General features: G+C 39.8%; 1 protein-coding gene across 2 annotated transcripts in view; it reads right to left on the bottom strand.

The window, feature by feature from the left end:
- SEMA6D (sema domain, transmembrane domain (TM), and cytoplasmic domain, (semaphorin) 6D) overlaps positions 1–15,138 on the bottom strand; it is a 585,902-nt gene that overhangs the window by 356,629 nt on the left and 214,135 nt on the right. For both annotated transcript variants that reach the window (XM_011928555.1, XM_011928553.1), the window contains one exon: positions 9,187–9,266. The gene's annotated coding sequence lies outside the window, so the exon portion shown is untranslated. The remainder of the gene's footprint in view (positions 1–9,186; positions 9,267–15,138) is intronic.

Raw genomic sequence — 15,138 nt, 5'->3', positions numbered from 1 at the left:
CTCGGCCTCCCAAAGTGCTGGGATTACAGGCTTGAGCAACCACGCCCGGCCCAAAGCCAGACTTTAAACACTAGTCCTTTCCTGCCATATCCAGTGCTCTTACTCTATATGGCACTGCCTCAGAAACTGCAGGTGGTGAGAACCTGAAATTGAGAACCTAAGGGAGATTGAGAAGTATAACAAGAAGTCTGAATCTTGTCTTAGAACGTGAATAAAGAAATAACCAATGGTATAGGTGAGGATGAAAAGTGAATAATTTTAACTGTTAAGAAAAGTTCATTTATCTAAATCATGTGTTCTTCACTGACTCATATCATTTACTTCCAATGAAAAGTCCAAACATACCAGACTTTAAAATCCTTGCAATATCTCTACATTGTAAGAGAAGAAGAGCAACAGCAATTTCATGATTCACGATAACCCCAATGGTACTGATAGTCTCTGTCACTAACTGTGATCCTAATTCTATTCATATCTACTTCATATGTACACTTTTTTGTTCTAGAGAACTGAATAGCTGCCCCTAAAGTCACAAACAGAAAATAGCTTTACTTTTTGGAGACAGTGGGCCTGAGGCCTTAGATTTCATTACAACTTGCATTTTATTAGAGTCCCATAGAATGACTGATCAGAGGTAGCGCCTCCACAAACTGTATGAATATTATCATCCTCCCCCAAAAGATGTTGGTTTTAGAATTGTTTTAGATAAAAAGAGAAAAAGTTAACAGTCACTTATGATACAGCAACAGTTCTCACATCAGTTGAGCAAAGGCAGAAGGTCAGGACAAACAAAGGAGAGGACCACTAGGACTTGAAACGCACATACCTTTACACAGCTCAGAATGCACAAAATAGAAGATGAGCAAAACTATGGGGAAACTAGTATGCACACAGGAGGAGAAGAGAGTACTTCCAGAGACACTGGAGGCAATGGACATAAAGACAGTTATTCATTCATTCACAGCATCAAGGAGTAGAACAGGTTAGGAGAGAAAATGAGGGGAGGGGGAAGAAAGGTTGAAGGGAAAAACAGCACAGATCACAAAAGAATGCTTTAAATGATGAAAATAAGCTCACAGTCTGTACATGACAAGCCCAATAATATGACATTCTACTGATGAAGGAAGGTAAATGTATCCTCTGATTAAAGTTGAGCCATTGGGCTCTGTAATGATGAACTCAGAGGGAGTCAGCCCATTCAGTGTAAGACCACTGAGCTGAAGGCCACTGTTTAGTTCGACTTAAGAGGGTATCTGTGTGTTCTGAGCACATCACCCTTCTGAAGGATAACAGTCTCCTCAGTAACAGTCAATGGTCACCTGAGAGCTCTTCATGTTCTTGGAAAGGTCTGTCACACCCCCAAAACTTGCACATAACTCTCTTTCCTCTAAACACTCACAGCCTCACCGCCACCACCTGCACTGGACCAGCAGACCAGCTATTATTGGACCATGGCAGATCAGTCACCACACCAGCCCAGCACTTCCAGGTCATCTCTTATCTCCTCTTCTCTAATCCTCACGTGGCTTTGTTCACTACTTGTTCTGATCTTAGCCTCATACCTCCTGAAAGTCTTTCACTGAATCCTCTGGGACTTGAGGTCAGTCATCAGTAAATCTGCTTATTGTCTACTTCCTGTGGAAACTTCCCTTTCTCCGTTTTGCACTAGTTGAGATCTGACTGCCCACATACTCATTCCACTAAAGTCCTTTCAAGAGGCAGCTTTTACTCTCCTAGATCCCTCTTACCAAGGAGCATAAAAGTATAGGAGGTGTCCTCTGTGTTCTTCATTACTGTGTCCAGGCCTTTTGTCCTTCCTCCTCAACAAAGCTCCAGCTTTCTCTTTCATGGCATCAGACTGTACTCCCCTACTCTTGTTGGTGCTTCCTCCACCATCCTCCAGTTCATTCTCCCTCCATTCATTGGAGATTTTAGCAAATGGCTCATTATCACTTTCTCTAATACTATCCCTATTTAATTTTTGGCCATTTTCATATCCAATGGCATGATCCTTCCAATAACCTGTTTTTCAGTTTCTGGACTACTTTGCTTTTAGAGATTTCATCAGCCATCCTTCTTGAGCCACTCACTTACACAGTCCAACACTTGACCTCGTGGTTATCAATAACTGACTCCTTGCAAGAATCTCAATTTTAAATATTCTCTTCTGTGATCATGATCTCTTATTTTTCCCGATCACTCCTTCTAACACCCTAACTCCTACAATTCTAAAATCCCACAACGACCTGAAATTCACTCTCTCTGTCCCTGAGATATAGCTCTCTCATGAAATTCTCTCCCTCCTTTCCAGCTTAAATTCCATAGAGGATCATTATAATCTTTTCCTAGCTCCTTTTTTATGTTGGTGAACTTTCCTGGTGAAATCATAACCCTCCTTAAATTCAATCAGGTGATCACTGTATGCTTACACTTACGCAGTCTAATGTGACTGACATTTGCTAAACAATCAAAAGAGAACTTTCATATTCTGTGACTACCATCTCTTCCCACCTATACACATCTTTCTTGTTCTTACAGACAAGTTATTTGCGCTCTTCTCTACCTAGGCACAGGACCCTATCCTCTCTTCCTGAAGTTACTGAAGCAGTCTCCTAAGTGGTCTACCTACTTATGTCTTCCCTACCCACCATGTGAGTTTCTTCCTACTCTGTTATGGGCTTCATGTTTACGTTCTGCCAAAATCCTTACGTTGAAATCCTGACCCTTTAGGTGATGTTATCAAGAGGTGGGGTGTTTGGGAGGGTGATTAGGTTATGACAGTATAGCCCTCAAAAATGGGATTACTGTAATTATTTAAAAAATCCCAGAGAGCTTTCTCGCCTCCCCCACCATGTAAGGACAAATGGAAGGCTCCATCTATGAACAAGGAAATGGGCCCTCATCAGACACTGAATTTGTTGATGCCTTGATCTTGGACTTCTTAGCCTCCAGAACTGTGAGAAATAAATTTCTGTTGTTTATAAGCCACCCAGTATAGCAGTGTAAACAGACTAAGACACACTCTCAGCATGGCAGCCAGAGTGATCCTTGTAACGATTCAGACTGAATAGCCTCCCTGCTAATTTTGAAATATACTACCCATTCTCTTGTCCCAGAGCTTGTGCACTTACTGTTCTCTCTGCCTAGAACAATCTTCCTCAGATTTCTGCCTGGCTTGCTGTCTCATTTCCTTGAAGTCTTTTTCTCAGACGGTATCCACATAGAAAATCTTTACCAGGTCACTCCATGTAAAGTTCAGCCCCATATACCACTTCATATCTCCTCTTTTTTCTTTTTGCACTCATCTATATATAAAAATATATATGGGAATATAAAATACATAAAAGCTATATTTTAGATCTTTTTATCCCTGCATCATTTATCTCCTCCATTGAAAACTAACTTCCTTGAATGCAGACATTTTTATCTGTTGGGTTTACTTCAGCATCCTCAATATATAAAACAATGTCTAGCAATGCCTACATGGTGATCGATAAACATTTGTTCAATGAACGGCTTGCCAAAAAAAAAAAAAAAAAAAAAAAAAAAAAAAAAAAAAGGATGCATGAGTGATTAGGAAAAGAAAAAACAAAATGATTAATGCCTTTCACATGGAAAATTAATATTTAGAAATGTCTGTTTTTACCATGATATCCTCCATTTATGAAATCAAGATTTCAGGGGATCCAAGGACACAACAGTTGTCATGGTAGTGCCATGACAATATGGCACTACAGCTCACTGAAAAACACACCAAAACAACACTAAGAATTCATAACAATTCTAAAATTACTATTTTTAATCTTAGCAGTAATTGTCACTCCTTAAACAATAGACATTTGGTAAACCTTGCCCCTTCAGGCAACCTCTGAGAGTTTTACTTTTGACGATAACTCTTTCCTACTTTCTCAGACATTCATATTCTCTCTCTCTCTCTCTGTCACACACACATACACACACACACACACACACACAATATAAGCAGATAGAGTCTAAAAGGTAAAGTACATAATCATGGGATGGTATGGCAGAGTATATCTTCTTGCCTGATATGAGGATGAAATCATAATATGATTACACAATATATGTTTCTCATCTCCTCTTTCCCTCTATCTCTAAAACAAATAAATATTAAATATTCAAGCTTTTAAAATGTTTCTGGAATCATGTTTGTGTCTTTTACAATAATATCTTATAATGTATCAACACATTATTAAGAACTATAAGTCCCCTTTCCCCTCAATTTAGCAGAATCTTGTAGTGATATAAAGATTGCCTTTATCAGAGGCTCTCAATCTGTCCCAGTTTTTCATAAGTCACTGAGCTCCAATGACATTTTGTCAGAAGCAAAACTTGAAAATAAAAGAAGAAAATTTGCTTTTGACTTTGTTACACAAAAAATGTTTGAGTGATAGATAGGACCATTGCAGTTATGGCGGTTCTCGGGTTCCTGTTGTTAGTCATGGGTTATTTTGATAAGCTGGAAAGTAATAAGGGGTGACTAGAACAGAAAATACTTGCAGTTTTCTGGAGCTTCACAAAATGCTAATAAAAATAGCTGAGATTTGAGAGACCCTACTAGAAACTCTGTCAAATTCCATAATGTCCTGATCCCCTTCCTGGGAAGGGTCCTAAGGAGCTCTCTTTGCTGATTATATCTTACCTCCACATTGGCTTTGGGGAGAAACAGAGGTCAGTGATTGAAAAGAGAAATTACCTTTTGAGTTGGGAATGCTAGAAATAATAGATGTAGCCAGATCTGCCAGACAGTGAGTACACTGTTTGATTGAGTTATTAGTACTATGATCTGCTATGATGATTTCAAACTAATTTTCAAGCTAATTGGATCAGTTATAAACACATGGAAATTTGGGTGGAGTATTTTAGGACAACATTTCCCATACTTAACCTTATTCTCATCTTAATTCTCTTTGGTTGCTTTCCCAGATTAGTCTCAGAATTTTGTGACCAAGGAAGGTTTAAATTAAGTTCTAACATAAGGACAAAATAGATCATTCCCAGGCTTGAAGGAGCTATTAGTTACTTTTGTTCTCTTGGGATAACAAATTGGTAGAAATGAGGGTGGATTTTAATTGTCACAGAAGGTACAAATGATGCTGCCATGTGACTGGGGGTCTTGGGACTGGGGAGGAGTATTGTTATCATTAGGGAGGACTATAGTGCACACAAATAGGTATCTCCACAATGGTGACCTTGGCATGGTGTGCAAACTTTATTCCTAAAGAAAAAATAAATGGATGATACTCTTGGTTGGTATTTCATATGTCAGGCAATTTCTTTGACCCACATCCATTATGTTAACGTTCTTCTCTAGCACTCTGGATAAAAATTTGGGCCACTATGTTTAACTTCATCCATTATTCATAGTCCTTGATTGCTTCTAACATTAGTACATGAACTGGAAGCTCTGAAAGATTTTTTATGTCATGTGTAATTGTTGGAATTTCCTGTGTATTTAATTTAAGTTACATTTTCCAACAACTTGGCTTTATTCTTAAAAGACATGTGATCAACAGTTCTTTGCAAGGGCAAAGATTATGGTATGTTCCAGCAAATTGTGTTTGTTGACCTAAGACATTTCCCCCCCACCCCCAACTCATATTGATTGTCTACAACATTTGTAATGAAACAGAGTCAGAGAGTAAACTCAGGGCTATGGGGGTATATTTGTCTTACAGATCAAACACTTAAAGCAGGATTTATGGAAGCAGAAGGCTGTGGGTCAATAGCTAAAAAAAACCTGGATTGTAAACAATCAAAGGACTTTCTGAGGTGTGAAGGAGAGGAGAAAGGAGACAGGAGTGGGTAGAGAGGAGGAGAAGGGGCAGGAAGATACACAGGGTTTGCTATGGTAGGAAGTCTACATCTGAAAAGAATTAGAGGAAAGGAGGTCTGAGAAAGATGGCTTTACCACACGGATGAGCCCCAGAGACCCTTTCTGCTCCCCTTACTGACAGGGATTGTATTGTAAACATTTCCTCTGTACTCTCCCATACTCTCATTTGGAGTAATTTTAGAACACTGAAATTTCGGATCAGTGCATCAACAACACTAAAAATAGATACACATACAATTCAGGGAAAGTTATAATGATTGCATTTTGTTATCATAATTTAATAAGAACAGTCAAGTGTATTAGAGCTCAGAGCAACCGTAAGCCTTCATTCAGTGTGAAAACATAGACCAGATCGATGAAGATGCTTTTCTGACCTAATGTTCAAATCAGACAAGTGCTATTAATAAGGAAGCAACTTTCTAGCAATACTAAATTCTGTGTAGTGATTTTAAGTTCCACAAAGTATTTTTTACTTACTATTTTATCTCCAGCTAAGTCTACAGAGAATAGCGCAAGTATTAAACCCCTTTTACAAATTAAAAACTAAGGACTGACATTTAGGGGCTATTTAAAATCTTAGAGACAAAAGAAAAAAAATCTTATCCAGCAAAATCAGGTATGGTTTTAGGATTAAGATTGTGGTACATTGGTGTCTACATTAGTGCTTTTCTACTCTGTCACTCTACATGATTATATTACTTCTCAAACAAGTCTATCTGTTCAACAGTGTCCTCATATGCAGAAGTGGGACAGTATTCTGTATGGTCCTTGGTTCTCTACAGAGACAAGAAGCTCCAAGGCCAGTTCTTTTTTTTTTTGAGACGGAGTCTTGCTCTGTTGCCCGGGCTGGAGTGCAGTGGCCGGATCTCAGCTCACTGCAAGCTCTGCCTCCCGAGTTTACGCCATTCTCCTGCCTCAGCCTCCCGAGTAGCTGGGACTACAGGCGCCCACTACCTCGCCCAGCTAGTTTTTTGTATTTTTTAGTAGAGATGGGGTTTCACCATGTTAGCCAGGATGGTCTCGATCTCCTGACCTCGTGATCCGCCCGTCTCGGCCTCCCAAAGTGCTGGGATTACAGGCTTGAGCCACCGCGCCCGGCCCCAAGGCTAGTTCTAAGAAAATCTTCCCGCTTTCTAAATGATGCAACTCAATTTAGCAGGGTCTATTGGATTTTTTTTTTTTTTTGCAGGCTTTCACTTTGGATAACAAAAAGCATAATTTGATACACACAGTTCAGATGAAATGATGACTTCTGTGGTCCAGATGTGAGCTGTAGGCCACTTCCTTATAGGCTTATAATATCATTAAGGCCAATCATATGCGTGTTTCTCTTACTTTTTTTTCCTCCTCACATTGCTCAACTTTGGGGATTTTTAAAAGCCCTATTCAGTTTAACTCAGCCCCTTCTGACATCGAAGATTTAATGACTCTAACTAGCATGTTATCTTAAATTCCATGTACATATGAGGAAACCATGACTTACATATGGAAGTTAGGCTTTGGTGATAGTTCCTAGAAAGCACTTCTAAATCATGAAATAAAATATGAAACTCAAGTGCAAAGTTATTTAATTTTCAAGGGGAATGTAATATTCAGATAAAATAAACCATAATGATACATTCATTTACTTTTATATGCATAAAAGTGTGAAGTTTTACCATCACTTCCAGGTATCAGTTTAAGTAATACATCTTCCAATCTATTTCACAATCATTCTTCCATTGTTCCATAAATAGATTTTGAGAATACAAGCTGTTAAACTAAAAGTTACTGCAATAATATGACTGAATAAAGCAGCAAGGCAATTTGAGAAGAATATACTAAGAGGACTAAATAAGAATGCTGAATTTCTAAAATACATCCTTCAGAAATTCACAGATGTTACACCATGGTCAGCATACAAGAATAAGCAAATCAGGCTTCTCAAAGTCCCATTTTACTCAATGCACCATGGATCTGCAACAAGACCACATGAAAATTGGGACTAAGAAATATATAGAAACTATATTAGTGGCTGAATGCAGTGGCTCACCCCTGTAATCCCAGCACTTTGGGAGACCAAGGCAAGAGGATCACTTGAGGCCAGGAGTTCAAGACCAGCATGGGCAACACAGTGATACCCTATCTCTATAATTTTTTTTAATTAGGATGGCACAGTGGTGTTTGCCTGTAGTCCTAGCTACTCAGGAGGCTGAGGTGGGAGGATCCTTTGAGTCTAGGAGGTCAAGGCTTCAGTGAACTGTAATTATGTCTCTGCACTCCAGCCTGGCTGACAGACCAAGACTCTGTCTCAAAAGAAAAAAAAGGAAGAAGGAAAGAAAGAAAATATATTAAAATGGTAGCTCTCAGAGAATTGAATGTGCCAAATATAGGCTCACTCCAGGAAGATGTGACTTAAGGGAAGATGGTAATGGAATGCGTATTATTTTTTAATTTAACCTATTAAATTAAACAACACAGGGCCCAAAGAATCCACCGAGGCCTAGATGATCTTGTTAGACCATTTAACCCTATCATGGTGCAGTTTCTACTTTATATTGAAAATGTGTCCAAAGATGGTGCTCTCTTTTAGTAAGAATGTAAATTTTAATTATTACTTTTTTCAGTATTACATTTTGGCCTCAGATTTAAGGGAGAGAGTATACGTGTGTCTGTCTACACATATATATAAATGCACATACACACAGAAGAGTGGGAGACTTCCCTTTTCAAAATGATCTTCCAGTAACACAATTTGCCATCCATCTGTCAACAGTCACCATTATCACTCTCTTTTTAAGTAATGGCGTACAGATGTCTCGGATGGCAGCAAGTGTCCAGCGTGCGGAGGTGCACTGTCATCGGCTTACAGAGGCCTCATTTTTACATAATCTCCCAGCTAACTGCACATGTGGTTGTTTTAGAAACCAAATATCTGGACCCATGTTAAGGGTATGGCTGCCCCATGCAGAATTGAAAACAGAGTCACTTTTCCTTTCTTTCTCCCCATTGATCTTTAACTCTGTATCCCTTTGTGCTGTATAATCATATCTCTTCTGAATATACATAGTTTCATTGTTCAACATGGAAACCATTTCCTCCACTTAGTCCAATGATGCAGACACTTAAAAAATCTAATTATTAGTTTTCCTATTTTCATTCATACCAACAAGCACTATGTTCAATATTTATGGGTTATGGATTTATCTTGTGTTTGCATTGATTTTGCAAGTAGAGATCTTTACTGATCAAAAAAGATACACCTAAACAACCTCACTTTCGCATCTAATGGAAAAAGCCAGAACCCAGTAATATTTCACGCTCTTAGTTGTTATATATTTAAATCTTACCACTGCAAGCAAATGTGAAATCCTTAAATTGCTGGCCTCAGTGTTCCCATGTCAACTGGCATATGCTCAGGTTGGAGATCCTGCCAAAAGTCAAAGGAAAACATTCATGAAACAGAGCCTGATGGATGATTATTCTAATCCTGTCTGCCCAGCACTGCCGGCAACCTTGGTTTATAAATGCCTGCTGCTGCTTTAATGATAAGACCTCTTAAACACAGCTGAATGCAGTGCACCAGTGGATTTTCTTTTTTTTTTCCTCTCTCTGCCCTAACTAAGAGACTGATTATTGATCTCTACCTGGATGTTCCTATTGCGAACAGGCCAGTCATGAATACAAGCAGGACGAATAATGGTACACGGCCTAGGTAGTTTTAATAAACTGCAGTCAGGACATGGTCTCTGTGGGGGAAAAAAGTAACTAAACAAATTTTAATGAAGTATGTGCTTCCATGACTGCAAAGTCATGCACATTCTACGGGCCACACACTGGGTAGCAGAGGGCAACTGCGTTTTCACTGAGTCCCTTGTCAGTTTGGATACCCTATACTCTTACTCAAGAGAAGTTTCCAAATGCCCTCTATTGCCCTTGAGATGAGGCTCTGAGGGCTGGAGTAGATTTATCCTGCTCTGACCACACTACTGGAATAGAGGGATCTGAACCCAGAAGTGGCTACACAGACACACAAGGTATGCGAGCCCACGGAAGCACTCAAGAATCCCAAACCTGAAGACAGAGGGGGTGAAAAGCAGCTGAATTAATATCCCCAGGAGTTCTATGAAGCCTCTTTGAAAACCAGAGAAACCTTAGTTCAGAAATAGAGCAAGGTGTTTTAAAGTTAGAAAATGTCAGACTTTGTCATTCTTAGATGAGTTTTTGTTCTGCCAGTATATGAGTGTGTATGTTAGCTTGTTTGATGCTAAGAGGAGATGTAAGTTTTACATTTACTATCTGCTGAAGTATTTTGTTTTTTTTTTTGGAATACACACTTGATATTTCTGTATTTCAATAAAGTCAAGCAGAACTACAGGGGTAGTTCTTCAATGGCAGGAATGCATGCAACTGTGAATCTTAAAACAAGAACTCAATCCCAACACTTTGGGAGGCCGAGGCAGGTGGATCACAAGGTCAGGAGATCGAGACCATCCTGGCTAACACAGGGAAACCCCGTCTCTACTAAAAATACAAAAAATTAGCTGGGCATGGTGGCGAGCGCCTGTAGTCCCAGCTACTCAAGAGGCTGAGGCAGGAGAATCAATTGAACCCAGGAAACGGAGGTTGCAGTGAGCCGAGATTGCACCACTGCACTCCAGCCTGGGCAACAGAGTGAGACTCTGTCAAAAAAAAGAAAAAAAGAAAACTCAGCTAAGGAATCATCTGGAAAATGAGGGCCACCAAGAAGAAATGTTGATACCCTACACCATGTCCACCATGGTATGAGTCAGGCCACAGCCACTCATCTCCTTGTATTTAAGTGGAGAGAAAAAACATTTTCTTTGAAAAATTAAATGGTATGTTTTCTATACCTGTATTACTGTCTGAATCCTGCATCACCTCACCATTTCAAAGACCAAAGAATCATTTAGGATAGTATTATCATTAGATCAGTTTTGTTAAAGACTGAAAACATTTGGGCTAGTATTGAGAATGGGTGTTTTTAAATGTGAGTGTGCATAAGAGGTTTTGGAGAGTTTGTAACAACACAGATTCTTTGGCCTTACTTCCTAAAGATTCTGAATCAATAGGTCTGGGCTGGGGTCCAGGACTGTATGCTATATATTTTCAAGAAGAACTGGTCATTTTAATGCACCTACCCCAAAGATCCAATTCAATAACTAATTAGTAGAGGCCTCCTTCAGATTCACTTAATGAGAAAACCTTTTCTGTTTTAGCCAGCCCCTTGTTGTGTTATCTGACTATGGTTGACAAATGTGGAGCACCGAATTTAGCAGAAGTATTTGTAAGAGGAACAACAGCTATAACATTTAAAAGGGGAACTGGCTTTTTACAAATCAGAAACTGCCATCAACAAAACACGTGAGTAAGACTTATTTGGAGGGTAGATATAAACCTAAATTTGGTCCAGTGTGTTTTGACGCTTCTTGCACAAATGAAGCTATTAAACCAAAGAAGCCAGAGGCACACTTCCCATCACATATAAAAACGTTCCAGCCAGGTGCAGTGGCTCATGCATGTAATCCTAGCACTTCGGAAGGCCAAGGCAAGCGGATCCCTTGAGCCCAGGAATTCGAGACCAGCCTGGACAACATAGAGAAACCCCTTCTTTACCAAAAAACTACAAAAACAATAAGCTGGGCGTGGTGGCACATGCCTGTGGTCCCAGCTACTCAGGAGCCCAGGAGGTTGAGGCTGCAGTGAGCCGAGCACTCCAGAATGGGCGACAGAGCCAGACCCTGTTTAAAAAAAAAAAAAAAAAAAAAATCCTTAAATATTTGGTTCCAACCCCGACTTTCAGAAATAAAGTGTTACATAGGGTTTTTAGCCCGAAATCTAAGACCTGTCTCCCCGCCGCCCTGCCCCAACACACAACCCTGATAGTAGTTTGCAAATTTTATGGATTTACTTGGGATGCATTTGCTCCTCCCATCCCTTCTCCACTCCCAGCAGGTCCAGGGCTTGCATCAGAATTTAAGGTGGACTGTGACTCAACAGATGAAGAGCCTTTGGACTGGTGTTCTGAGGATACTGGTCCTAACCTTAGCTTGGCTTCTACTTGGTTTGGTGGCTTTTGACAAATAACTTCACCTCTCTACAACTCAGTTTTCTCATCTATGAAATAAAAAAAGCTGAATTAGAAAAATCTGAATATTTTTCCAGCTTTACAATTCTAGGAAGTGCCAATAAAATTGGGAGCATCTGGCTGGAAGGTATCTTGACATTGACGTGTCTTTGGCTAATCTCCTCATTTACAGGGGAGGAACTGAAGTCCAGAGAGTTTACCACACTCTGTAGTATGTGAGACATATCATTACGGTGGAAGATCAAAAATGGAACCCAGAATTTCCAACTCATCCACCAACTCACTCTTCATTCTAATGCACAGTTAAGTTTCTAAAGCTCTATTTCCAGCTCACACTTTCTCATTGGCCGAGGGTGCATTTCAGGCAGGATTTTCTTTTCTTGGCAGAGAGAGGGGTACAGTGTGTTCTTTGGGGCTCTCTCCCAGATTTTCTCCAGGAGAGAACATATGCCCAGGTCCCCAGAGAATTGTGCTCCCACACTCACAGCTGTACGGCAGACAAGAAAAAAAGCTGTCTACAAGCTTAAATAAACTATCAGCATTTGCAAAAGTGCTATGAGATGTCTTCAGGAAGTGTTCCAGGAGAATTGCTATTCTAAAAAGATAAAAGATCACTAGGTTCTCTTGTCCTGGATTTTACCCTACACTCAGACATTAATACTTGAAGTGCATCAGTGATACTCATTTATTCATCCAAAGTTCAACATTCAGGTTTAACTGGCAGCAAAACACAGAGAGTCCTTGCACTTATGCAGATGAGTGTCCAGTATGGAACTACAGCCTCCTGCAAGTTCTGCTGCACTCCTGCCTGTGTGCTTTGGAAAGCAGGGAGAAGCACCTACTCCCCAAAAGAGATGCTCATGCTTCCTTTGAGTTGCCCTCTTCTAAATTACATAGTTCTGGGAGAATCTCTATTATCTGAGCAGGAATCCGTTTATCCAAATCGCTTTTGTTAAACCTAACAGCATCAGGCTCTGTGCGCCTTTCCCCACTGTGTCAATCCCTATTTGCTTATTAACACTTTAGTTGTCCAATAATACCTAGATCAAATTCCCCCCTTTTAATCTCTCTGTGCAATTTTATCTCATGTACCTTAGAATGCACAGAGCAACCTCATTTATTTCTTGGTTATAACACTGGAAGTGGAAGAATTTTCAGGCTTTACTAGTGTGCAGGAATTATAAGTCATTTAGTTTACCCTTTTTTATTGATAAGGATAGTGTGATATAGAAGGAAGTCAGAGTCATTGTTAATAAATTGTTATAAATCAAAAAGAAGGAAATGGAAAGTATATTTTTGTTAGTTTTTGTTCTGTGTATGTTTTCATGAGATATTTAAAATATATTATTTAATCTAATTCTTGGAAACACTATTCAGTAGATATATTATTATGCCCCATTTAGAGGTGCAGTAAGTCTCAGTGGGGATAAATAACTTAAACCAGGTCAAACAGCTACAAGTGGTAGCTGGCAGAGGTGGGGCTCAATCCCAGGCCTGTCTGAGGATGCCAGAACATGCCAAGGTAGTTGTCTTACCCACCACGCCTCTCCAATTCCACACCAGGTCACAAGGATGGGAGGAGAAAATGCTGAAATTTACTGAGAAGGGGGTTTGGACAGCACAAATGAGAAACTGCAGGTCCTTGACAACTTGGTCAAGAGTCCTACCTACTGCCCTCCTTCTGAGGCCCAACCTCAGACTCTGCCAGTCTTCACCATGTCCTTTCACAGGGAGATTCCCAACACACCCACTCCACCACCACCACCAAGGTGCAGAGAGGAGGGAGAAGGGGTGAGGGCGCCATCTCCCTGTGAAAGGATGATGCAAACTAACAGCAGCATCTGCAAGCATCTGAGCTGCTGGCTGGTTACCCATCAGATGTGCCTTGACAATCATGCTCAATCTTTAAGTCCCAGAAAAGATAAGAACTCAGAGTTGTGGAATGTAAAAACTGCAGGTCTGCACTTTGTATATACCACTTTTAAAGGGCATCTCCCAATCCTCCTTTCCAAACACTACCCACCTTATACATATATGAGGTATTTGGCAGCTTTTTGCACCAAGAAGGTAGATAGGAACCGGGCTTGACAGATGAACGCTTCAACTTCTCTGTTCCTCAGTAACAACACTGCATCTCCTTCAAGTAAACCTTTCCCAAATATTTCTGTAACAATGACAGCCTAAGTACCTCCAAAATAATGATGATAATCACACGTTCTGGTTGTTTGGAATTGTTCACTTTATTAAGTATTTTTGTTTGTTTTGTGGTTATTTTTGAGACACAGTCTTGCTCTGTTGGCCAGGCTGGAATGCAGTGGCACGATCTCGGCTCACTGCAACCTCCATCTCCCGGGCTAAAGCGATTCTCCTGCCTCAGCCTCCCGAGCAGCTGGGATTACAGGCATCTGCCACCACACACCACGCCCAGCTAATTTTTGTATTTTTAATAGACACAGTTTTACCATTGGCCAGGCTGGTCTCGAACTCCTGACCTCAGGTAATTTGCCTGCCTCACCTCCCAAAATCCTGGGATTACAGGCATGAGCCACCCCTGCCCAGCCTACAGCATTCACTATTTTCACTTAATTTCCACCACAAAAACTACATGAAGTGAATAGGACAGTTTTTTGTTTTTAAACTTAACAGTTTTCTTTTTTCTGTTTTTGTTTGTTTCTTTGTTTTTGAGGTACGACTGACAAATAAAAATAACATACATATCTAGGGTACACGATATGATATTTTGGCATAGACATACATTGTGAAATTATTACCACAATCAAGCTAATTAACATATCCATCACCTCACAAGTACTTTTTTTTTTTTTTTTTGGTGGTGAGAACACTTGAGATCTCTCGTAGGAAACTTCGGGTATATAATACATCATTAATAACGATAGTCACCATACTGTACATTAGGTGTCCAGAACTTATTCATCTTATAACCGATGGTTTGTATCCTTTGACCAATATCTTTCCTTTTCCCCTATTCTCTAGACCCTGGTAGCCACCCTTTTACTCTCTGTCACTATGAGTTTGACTTAGTTTCAGAAGTCAGAATAATTATTAATAAATAATTATAAATCAAAAGGAAGGAAATGGAAAGTATACTTTTGTTAGCTTTTGTTCTTGGGTATGTTTTTATAAGCTATTTTAAATCTGTTATTTAATCTAATTCTCAGGAAACACTACTCAG

The sequence above is a fragment of the Colobus angolensis genome, unplaced genomic scaffold, assembly GCF_000951035.1.
Source record: "Colobus angolensis palliatus isolate OR3802 unplaced genomic scaffold, Cang.pa_1.0 Scaffold78, whole genome shotgun sequence".
In the NCBI taxonomy this organism is placed as follows: Eukaryota; Metazoa; Chordata; class Mammalia; order Primates; family Cercopithecidae; genus Colobus; species Colobus angolensis.
This window is presented reverse-complemented; position numbering and strand designations above follow the sequence as displayed.